We start from the raw sequence: 12,037 nt of genomic DNA, 5'->3' as shown, positions 1-12,037 counted from the left end.
GCAAGTGTGTATATTTGTAGGATACAGCATTCTGAGGCCATATTCTACTAATGCAATACACCTGGCCATACAGTATAAGGCATAGTGATGTTGCTGAGATTAGGAGAGCCATGACAAACCATCACCCTAGTATCCCTGTAGCATGTGCAATAAATGCATATCCCTGTAGTAGCACTGATGAGATAGACAAGGAGCTGTATTGCAGTCCTTGTCAATGTGTGATTGTGGGCATGTCAGAATATTATCATGGGTTTCAGTGAGTAAAATATTCAATGTGGGGTGTGGGTGCTGGTGATACTGTCTTTACACCATGGTACCCACAGTACATGTCCCAGGGTCCACTGTATGAGGACCACTGTCACCATCAACCATACAGGTAAATGAGTACACTATCCAGCCCAATGATGCATGTGCTCTGTGCAAATTATCTGTAACACAATAGACTCACTGACAAGGTAGTTAGCACTGATAAACCCAGGTCTCTCAGATGTGTCTATGACTGTTATGTTTTTATCAATGTGTATATGACAATATGCCATACTATGTATTGTCTATTAACTCCCATTACATCCCCCATTACCATACTGTACAAAGCCTAGTGGTGTTCCTCACTTAACAAGATACTCAGACACAGGTCATCCTAAAAGCTGTATGGTGTGTGCAATTAAGGCCAAACATATTAGTAGCAATAAATACCTTGGTAGGGGTTCTACTCTCAGTGTTGCCAAGTAGGTGTGTGTGTATGTGAAGGGATCTACATTAATTTGCGAATACACATGTCCCAGAAGGTCATCTGTCTGAGAACTGACTGGCAAATGCTAACATTTCAACGAAATCATGTCATGCAAATTCATTCCATCAAAACTAGTAATTGATGTGTAAATGCCCTCTTCCCCACTGTATAGCTGTACAGCGATACTGGAGTTGGTATATATAGTTGATTGTTGATGTTGTGGACACAGCCACTCTCATTGGGGTTATTGTTATGTGTATCCCCATGCTTAGTCTGCTGTAATACTGTACAGTGTATAACAGGTTAGGTAGTCGTCACCCACACTATGTGTGGCTCTTCACCACCTCACAGCCTCCAAAGTACAGAGCTGTGCCACCCACACCAGCACACCTATGTTTACCAATGCCGGGATTGCACTACATTTTGGAAGGGGTCATATACCCTGCCAGTACCATCGTCAATAATATTAAAGTAGCAGAATGATTATTTACTGATGTAATGTTTCACCTATTATGTCTTGGTGGAATTACATAGGCTAAAATGGGCTCACTGCAAAATTATGTACATCCATGTGTACAGTATTCTCTGTGTATTGCATCAACACCAAAGCCCATGTGCGTGTGTGTTATACACAAACATGTGGTGTGTGCCACCTAGTGCTCTTACCATTGTCCACTGTAGAAGGGCTGCTGACATCTGCCACCATGCACTCACCTGTATACACCCCTCAGACCTATCAGCCATGTGGCACATGCAGTAACTCTTATGCAGACCTATTACTTGTGTTCAGCTGTACCCAGGATATGACACAGTCAATGTGTCACCACAGTGCCATACCCCTTGTAGGAAACAACAGCAGACCAACATCCTGCTGACACATAGACGCCTACAACACAAACTTGAATACATTATGGAGACCACTATCATTCAGTGTTAATAACAGCTATAATGCATCATGGCTGAATAGCTACATATCCTGATATGTATGCATTGAAATTTCCTGCTGAAAACATGTTACATAGCATTACATTGCTGCACCTTAGTACATTCACCATGTGCATCACAACCATATTAGCCTGTCCCTGCATCGATGGTAAGGATGACAGGAATGTGGCACAGGTATCATCATATGCACAAGGTGTGTTGTGGGTTTGCCAGAGACCTAGGCTAAGCCATTTGGTTGACATGATGTGTGTGTTAGGGGGTTTCTTTATTAATTGGGCTGTGCAGATGTAGTGTGTGCAGGTATGGAGGTGCCCTAGCTGTGTTGGTGATGTGTGTTTATGTATGCACACAGTTCGGCCATGTGGCTGCCCTATACAGGGGTTTGTTGGACATCTGCAGACTGTACATGGCAGGGTGTGCAGTTCACAGTCTCTGGCCATGGACAAAAGAACTGTGCCATGCCAGGGGTATTAGGGGCACTACCAGGTACAAGGCCAGATATGCTACTCTCCCCTGACGATGACACATGTCTGCTGGATCCGAGTCCCTGGTTGGACCTGGCAGGGCCACGTCGTGCACATGGCCTGCTGTGTTGTGGTGTGGACAACACCCCCCCTGAAGTGCTGGTGCTGGTACTGCCACTACAGGAGTGGCTCTGACTTGTTTCACATCCACATAGACCTCCACCATTTGGTGTTGCTGACCTACGTCCACGTGGCTGTTGCCCTACTCCCACCATATGCTCTAACACGGACATTGCACGGTTGAGGATTCCAACCATCTCACCCAACCATCTATCCAGGACCTCTGCAAAATAACGGTGGGCACCTGCGAGATCATGGATGTTGTCAATAACAGCAGAATGAGTATCCCAATGGAGCCTCAGACCCTCTCTGGTATAACGTTCCATACGTACCTGTACTTCCATGACGGCCAAAAACATGCATCTGATGACACCTGCTGTGACACTTATACCAGGGGCATGATGGCCAGCAGCCCTCCTATGAGCACCCCTGTACATCTGCCTTTGTGGTACCTTGCCGTTCATCTGGCTATGACTGCTTGTACAGACACACTTGCCATAGTCCCCACACTGTCATGTCCTATGCCACCACCCGCCAACTGTCCATCATCTATGGCCACTGGTGATGGGGTATGTATAGGCAATGTGACTGTGTGTGGGGATGGGGTGGATAACACTGGGATGTCAACCGATGGCACACCTTCATCCCCTGACAACTCCACCTGTGCCTCACTGTACCTGACCCACCTCGCCACCTGTGAGGGGAAAACAGAAAACGTACTTTAAGACCTGTACGTCATTGCTTACCTCTACACACATGCACACACACACACACACACACACACACACACACACACACTTACAGGTGAGGTGGCACAAAGATATTATATAAACCTCTCATTACCCAACTATCAACATGCATGACATATGGCACTCAACAGCATGCACTGCAGCTATATGCAATCCCTGTTACCAACCTTATACATCTCTGTGATGCATGAGTTGTGTTAGTAGGTTATGCCCCTTCCCCTGGAACACACTACACCCATGTACACAGTATTGCTCTGCACCTTTTCAGCACCCTGCCATGTACTGTGCACCATACCTCACAAGTGTACACACCATTGCTGAATGTATATATGTCTGGAAGTTATTTTTGCTCTGATGTTCACAGCCCTTATGTGTTTGTCTGACACATACCTGGGTTGATATAAGGACAGATGTCAACAGTGAATGCCTGAAGTCTTATTTGCAGATCTTATCATCAGCAGTGCATGTATGAGCAATAAATTCCAATTATACTGACAACCTACAAGGCTTACTGTGGCTATGAGTGTACACACCCTTACTGGCATGCCAACTCCCTCCCTGATATACCATGGGGCCACAATACTGCATATTTTAACATTACACACACCTGATATGTGACATATAACCTGTGCAATCAAATGCAGTATCAAACAAATGAGTTAGTTGTGCAGATGTTGATCGGGATGCATAAAATATGTGGGTTACATAAGTGTGCATACCCTTAACATGATGCTTTGTTGCAGCACCTGTTAACTGGACTACAGCAGTCACTATTCCTGGAAGGTGTATACTAGCATGGCTCATCTTCACTTACCATTATTTGATCACTCCGCCCTACAAATGTCCCTCAACTCTGCCAGATTGCAAGGTCAGCTCATGTGCACAGCCATTGGAGGTCACACAGTACCTTCAGTATTGCTGTGGAGTCAGGGTTGTCTGGTACAATGCATGACCTTGACTGTGTTCAGATGGTTCCCCTTCACAAGACCGAATTACTGAAAGCTCGAAACTCATAAGATCGAGTTCAAAATCTCGAGTTTCAGTAACTCGAAATTGTAAACGGGAAGTGTAAAAAATTAGATTAAGGGTTTTACTTACCTTTTTGTAGGGGTCTGGATCCCCCTGTACTGTTCCTTCCTTAATGTGCAGGTTTCATGACCGCACTTCAGCGGAGGAATGGAAAGTGTCCCATTGTGCACTTATACATATAGCACATAATAGTACATTTCCATCTCCTTTGCTGTAGTGCGATCTCGGAGTTGGTATATTTAAGTAGGGGGTTGTAGGGGGTGCAGGGGGTGCAGCCACCCTGCAAAAACATTAGAAAAAGTGTTTTTTTACTTTCCTTTTGTGCCCCTTCACAATTTCAAGTATATAAATACTCGAGATTTTGGGCTCAGGCTTATGAGTTTCGAGTATTCATATATTTGATCTTGAGAAGGGGAACCATTCAAATACAGCCATTCTTAGTGAGCTTTGGATGTATGCTTCAGTTTACTGTTGTGTTTCAGGATGGCACCCTTCCCCATCCTCAGCCTTTTTGCAGATGCTTGACAACTATGGGATACACATGAGTGTCATTTTGCAGTGTCCTAAATTCAGAACACCATGTCTACCAGCCTAATTCCTGCTAATGAACAGCAAACCTACAGGTGTACACTGGCACCAGCAAGGTACAGATGGGGATGTTGGGCCTGAGGTAGAGTGAGGTGTCACTTGTGCAGCACATGTATCTTTATTAATACTGTCTGCAGGTTTCAGCCTTGGACTCTGTACACCATTACACATTGCAGCACATGCCTTTGGGAGACCTGATCTTATGCATACCTGTAGAGAGCCCTGGATGATGTCTCCTGCGGAACAACTCTTCCATCTGATTAACCTAACCCAAAGGCTACGCTTATGCAGAGTCCAGGTAATTGTTGTCACAGGTACTGGATAGGCAGTACTTGCTAGACATTTCTGCATGTCCCCAGTGTTGCTGTCTGTGTCTGGGCAGCCTCCATGACCAGTTTGCAACATATGCTGTCATCTGTCTTGGATATGCATCTGTTTATTTTCTACACTAATGGTGTCCCATACTTCATCATCACCTACATGGTTGTCTGCACTGTTTGCCATGGTATATGCAATGGCGAGTTAAGGCTATGTCTCCCACTTCTGAGTGCTACCATTTGGATATGGGATCCATTCCATGGTTTGTAAGATGTGTGTAAACCACGGTTGCCTCTGTTGCAGGTGAGTGGGCAAATGTCATGGACATACTTCTTGAACAGCAGACCATTACTTGATGTGACATTGAGGACCTGTACTTGATGGAAGGTGCATACTCAAGACGAGTGAATGCTGCAGTACCTCAAAAGCTGCTTTCACAATATGTTATTTGGAGTGTGTGCACACATATGCTTCCACTGTTTGTTAAGGTATGTATTTCCTATATGTGTTGTCCTAACATAGGATTCCATCTTACACATTCATTGCTCACCTCAGGATCACATTACAGGTTGTAGAAGTTGTGGAATGTGGTATTGTGATATGCAGTTGTATAGATCTGCAACAGTTGCCATTGTAATACTGGTATATTCATTCACTGTTGTAGCCACTGTATAAAGGCAATGTTTCAGACAAGTCCCTACTGCAGGCCATGTGTCCCACTATTATGTTCATCTCTGTCCACACATCTTGCACTGACAGGTTGTGAGTTATACTGCAGGACTAACAGCAACAATAAGTGAACATGTACAGCATGCATTATGGTAGGTGTGTTAAATGTGTGCATGGCAAATCCCATGGCCATAACTTGGCTGGTGTATTGGGAAACCTGAACAAAAGACGTCCATACTCACCAGCTACAGCATGCTGCCCCAGAGGTATACCAGAGGGCCCTACATAGTTGTGTGAGAGATGTGATGTCAGTAGCCACACCTGTGGCATTGGTACAGGGTGGGAGCAGCATTTCCGTACATCAACAGTGCAAGCCGACAATACTACAGATTATGCATATCTGTTCATTACTACACTGCAGCGACTGACTATGTTATCTGACATATGCATGAAGATACTTTACAGATGAGGATGGATAAGCAACAGTGGTCTACTATTGTGCCCTGAGGCCTTACCTGCATGCTCCTCATCCATTGTGTAGGTAGCTCCCACCTCCAAAATGCTATCTTCTGGTTATTGACTTTGCTGGTGGGCAGGTGCCCCAAAGCTGGTGAGGAGCTCCTCCACATATGTCAGTGGGGGCTGGATGGTATGACCCCCACCTGTGGCTAGCTGGTCCCCCCTAACTGCAGCAGCACACTGACAGGCATGGAGGATGAGGTCAGTGCAACAATGTTGTACCTGCTCATTACTGCTGTTATGCAGGCCGACATTGTTTACCTTGTGGACGAGCTCGTTCCACAGGGCAGTCCTCTCCTGCAGATCATACATTGTGATGCACCATGAAGTTGATGATAAGTTCATGATAATGTTCTTCTCTTGTGCAGTGAACACCAGCAGTTGCTCTCTTGACATGGTACCTGCAAGACATAAACAGGTAAAAAGGTCTGAGGACCTCATACTGCAAGGATATCATACTTGTTAACTGACATCTCTCTCTCCCCCCACCATATCTGCATAACTAATCTGAACACATCAATGGGTATGTTTACACTAAACCTACTGTTGGGACATATATGAAACACTATCATTGGTGGCCTGTTGCTAAGAATGTAACCTGCATGCCATTGCAATGGCCACTGTGATGCCATATATGCATGTGCTCTGTTTGCTATACAACTGTTCCAAATCTGGTGTTTTGGGTTACTGGGAATATGTATGTATGCTGTTATAAGTAATCCTGGATTGTGCTGACTATTACTCCACCCACATATGTTCTAAAATTGCAACACAATAGCACGTATGGGAAGGCTGTTCCCGGCAGAACAACCTGTCCCACCTCATCTGGCCATGGCATCAGGCCACAGAATGTCTTAGACCCAACCCAGGACCTCATCATCTGCTGGTCCTGCTCTACCTTCAGGGGATGGTGCCTGTCCCCCCCCGGGAGAGTGCATAGACAGGATCCTGTAACCTGAAGTCAGGTCCAGGGTCTGGTGCATAGGGAGCTCTGCAGAGAATTTTGGGATCTGCTACACCACCTTGAGGCCCTCATGACACATGTAGAGGTTCAGCCTGCCCCTTCTGCTCAGCCACCAGCACAGCCACTTTCGGGGCCATGAAGGTGCAGTGGTGACTGCCCATGGGTGGGGACCTCAGTCCCACTGTTTCCATTTGGGGGCTTATGGGCTTCCAATTTCTAAACACCCCTCCCTGTCCAAGGTGTTTACCCACCACATGTATCATATAACACCCCTGTATGCTGTCTTGACTGACATGTCTGTCTTTCGAACAAACCTACCTCCCCATATATACCAACGATCCTTCCCTAACATCCCACTCTCACCTTAACACAACAAGGGCAATCTGTTACCAAGACAAATGTCACACCATACATAACTGTCCATTTTGCACCCACTTACAATTGCTTATGGGTGCCTTAATCACTCTGTATCCAACAGCCCTTGTTCTGGTCAGCAAATACATTATCAGCCCTTGCAAGTGTGTAACCCAGGACCCTGCACACCATAGCCACATCAATTTACCAGTAAGCCATCTGAGCTATAGATATATGTGATGTGTTCTCGGGCATATCATACAGCACAGTCATTCAACAGTAGGGGAAATGCATGTATATATATGTATATATATATATATATATATATATATATATATATATATATATATATATATATATATATATATATATATATATATATATATATATATATATATACACACACATATATATATATATATATATATATATATATATATATATATATATATATATATATATATATATATATATATATATATATATATGTATGTGTGTGTGTGTCGGTATATATGTACACATACACATATGTGTGTGTGTGTGTATATAAATATATATATATATATATATATATATATATATATATATATATATATATATATATATATATATATATATATATAAGGCTCTAGCCACCCCTATAGTGCCTTTTTTAGGCAAGGTTCAAATGACAAATTCACCATTGTAACAGGTATAAGCAAGAAGAATCTGAGGGTATTGCTACTCAATGCTAGAAGTCTAAATCTCAAAATGCACTTACTTGAGGCACTCCTTAAAATGGAGAACATCGACATCTGTGCAGTGACAGAGACGAGGTTCAAGGCTCCAAAGAGTACCCCTGCATTACCAGGCTATAATTCATACCACACCTTTTGGCCACCTAACCTGGACCGAAACACTAAAGGCGGAGGCGTGTCCATATTCATTAAGGATATCCACACCTGCAGGCTAGTTGCTCAGCATAATGCATCCGAGATTATCCAAGTGCAACTAACTCTGGGCAAGACAGCAATCCAAATGGTAGCTTGCTACAGATCCCCCACCATGCCCCAGGATTCCCACGCCTCATTTCTTGATACACTGGAAAATATTAGGGTACAACATAACACCCTAATAATGGGAGATTTCAACTACACCACCATTAACTGGGAACACTACTCATGTACCAACTGTTGTGCACAACATTTTCTGGAATTCATAAATTCCAATGCCTTGGATCAACTTGTCCACACCCCCACCAGGGGCAGAAATATCCTAGACCTGGTTATTATCAACATGGGCAACCGGTGCTCCACACCAGAGGTCAGTTCCGCGTTGGTCAGATCCGACCACAAGCTAATCACCCTAGACTTCCACATCCCTCCCCCACCCCTCATTAGGGAAACCACAGTAAAAAATTTCTCCAAAGCCAACTTAGCACTTCTGAAGACAGAAGTGGCAAACTTCACGACACCCATGCTGATGGACAATAGAGGTATAACTGCTGAATCCTACACAAATGCACTTTATAAGCACTTACATGAGTGCCTGGATTGTGCAATCCCTAACAGAACCAAGATGCTATCCTCCAAAAACAGGAAGCCAATCTGGTGGTCCCCTGCCTTAAACAAACTCTACAGCAGAAGAAAGAAACTGTTGCAAAAAAGAGTAAAATCCCATGATTGGAGAAACTCCCTGGTCAGCCTCAGTAAGAAGCTGAGATCCCTCATAAAATCCTTGAAAGCTAGTTATGAAAACAAAATCGCCACTGACTCCAAATACAACCACAAAGCATTGTATAGCTATGTCAAGAATCTCATTGACAACACTCAGATCTGCTCTGAGTTACAGCACAATGTCACTAAATATACAGAACCAACTGATATTGCCAACATCCTGGCAGATAGGTTCAGTGCTAACTTTACCCCCCCTGCAATCCCCTAAAGGGCCCATCTCTATACCAGAAGAATGCAAAGTTCCTGTAATCAAGGCTGCACAGGTAAAGAAACAAACTATCCAAAGCCAAGAACACAGCATCCATGGGACCTGACAACATCCCAGGCTGTGTTCTACATGAACTACAGAACAAACTGGCACCCCACCTAAGTACCATGTTCAATCATATCCTCACCTCAGGCTATGTGCCCACTGAATGGCGCACAGTGACGGTTATCCCACTCCATAAAGGGGGAGCCACCACAGACCCCGGAAACTACCATCCCATTAGCCTAATGAGCCTGGTCTGCAAGGCAATGGAACGTATCATCATGGAACTTATAAACAATGGCATTGGTAATCTCCAAACTCAGGACCCCACCCAGTTCGAGTTTGTAAAAGGCAGATCATGTCTCCTAATCCTGATACACTTCTTTGAAGCAGTCACTAAAGCTGTAGACGAGGGTAAGGTGGTTCACACAGCCTATCTAGTTCTTGCCAAGGCTTTCAACACCATCCCCTACTTTGGAATTATAGATAAACTCACTAAACTAGGTATAAATCCCTATGTCACAAGATGGATTGCCAACTGGCTTACTGACAGAACCCACACTGTGAAAGAAGCAGACTCCAAATTCAACTTCAGACCAGTGACAAGTGGAGTACCACAGGGTTCAGTCCTGGGTCCTCTCCTGTTTGGTATTTACTTCTCTGAAGTACAGGCTAACGCAGAAGGTCTTTGGCTAATGAAGTTCGTAGATGACTGCAAACTAGGAGCCATAATCAAAATTCCAAAAGATGTGGACATCCTACAAAAGGGCCTCGCTGAGACAGACACCTGGTGTCAAAGCCATGGCCTCAAGCTCAATGCCAAAAAGTGCATTGTCATCCCTTTTGGTAAAAACTCTGTACCCATGAGCTACCACATAGGCGGTAGTCTACTAAACACCGAAAGTGTGATAAGAGACCATGGGACACAGGTGGACAGTAGTCAGGAAATCCTTCTACGTGGCACACCTCATCACAAAAGGTTTTTCATCTAGGAAAAAAGAGGTTATTGTCCCCCTCTACTCATCACTCATTAGACCCATTATAGAATACAATGCCTCTTTTGGTATGTACCTCACAAGACATCTACAACAACTGGAAAGGCCACAGAAATACCTCACAAAGAGGATTACCGGCCTCAAACAGATGCCCTACGCAGACCACCTCAAAAAACTGCAGCTTTACTCCATCGCATATCGCCTACTCAAAGGCGATCTCTGCCTAACACACAAAGCTATGTCAAACCCGGAGCTTTTAGACATGCTCCACTTAAAGAAATCCCAATCCCTACGAGCTACATGCTCTAGGGACATAAACCTTGTCACCACAATAAACAGAACAAGCTGGAGGGATAGATTCCTGTCCCACAGACTTCCCATACTCTGGAACAAACTACCTATCTATATCAAACAAAGCTCCTCATTAGCACTCTTCAAGAGAAATCTTGATGATTGGATGGGAGATAGGAAATTCACCCCAGGGATCACTTCTGTGGCTCTGCTCGACAGTGGCACAGGAAAATAATTTTCTTGGGTGGCGAAAGCCAGGGTACCTTTTGACTAGGCTTATATAGGCCCTAGGGCCAATAGCCTAGTACCTACCAATGAACGTACCTATGAACCTATATACATATATATATATATATATATATATATATATATATATATATATATGTACATATATATCTGTGTCTGTATATATGTAGACATACATGTGTATATATATATATATATATATATATATATATATATATATTTATATATATTTATTATTTATATATATATATATATATATATATATATATATATATATATATATATATATATATATATATATATATATATATATATATATATATATATATATATATATATATATATATATATATATAGAGAGTACCTTCAGACATCAGGTCCACACTCTGAACCTCCTTCCTCAACTGTTGTACTGTTCTGCTTTGCTACAACACAGAGTGTCACATGTGGACACAGCCTAAAATTAGGGGGAGATATATAGGGGCAGATCATAGATAGGCCTATTACAAACCTATGAAGTGTGTGCATAATACATGTAACATTAGCATGAATGTTCTGAATGTGGTGGGGTCTGACACTCATATGTCTATCATGACTTCATTACTTCCACCTTCAACTATTTGCCAGACTAATATACATGTTTGCTGGAACAGAGCAAACACTATGATGGCTTACATCTTGCCATTCTGTGCAGATCCACACAGTTGACAGTTATGGCCCACTGCCCACAGGGCCAATGTCCATAGCAGTTGTTCCGCAGGACATCATTACAGCAAGTCTTGATGGCACATATCAAGCTTTCAAAATCATCTGTCCCATTATTACAAAGTACTACATTCAGTTGTCATGTTTCACATACCTGTTTTATTAGTATGCTCTTTTCTGTGTTGCACTTCAGTATGTCTCCCTTGTTTGGCTTTTTTCTTTTTAGTATTATTTTTGCTTTTTACTATTATTTCTGTTCTGCTGTTTTTTTGTTTGTTTCTCGCTATAGGGATCGAGCTGGCTTGAATAAGTTGCAGCATGGCTTTTGTAGATGCTGCTCATGATCAGGTGATGGCTTCTGCACCAATTGGTGTTCCCCAATT

The sequence above is a fragment of the Protopterus annectens genome, chromosome 7.part0 (genome assembly GCF_019279795.1).
Source record: "Protopterus annectens isolate FY-2018-M chromosome 7.part0, PAN1.0, whole genome shotgun sequence".
NCBI classification, from domain to species: domain Eukaryota; kingdom Metazoa; phylum Chordata; order Ceratodontiformes; family Protopteridae; genus Protopterus; species Protopterus annectens.
The sequence above is the reverse complement of the archived record's forward strand: the minus strand, read 5'-3'. Positions refer to the sequence as shown.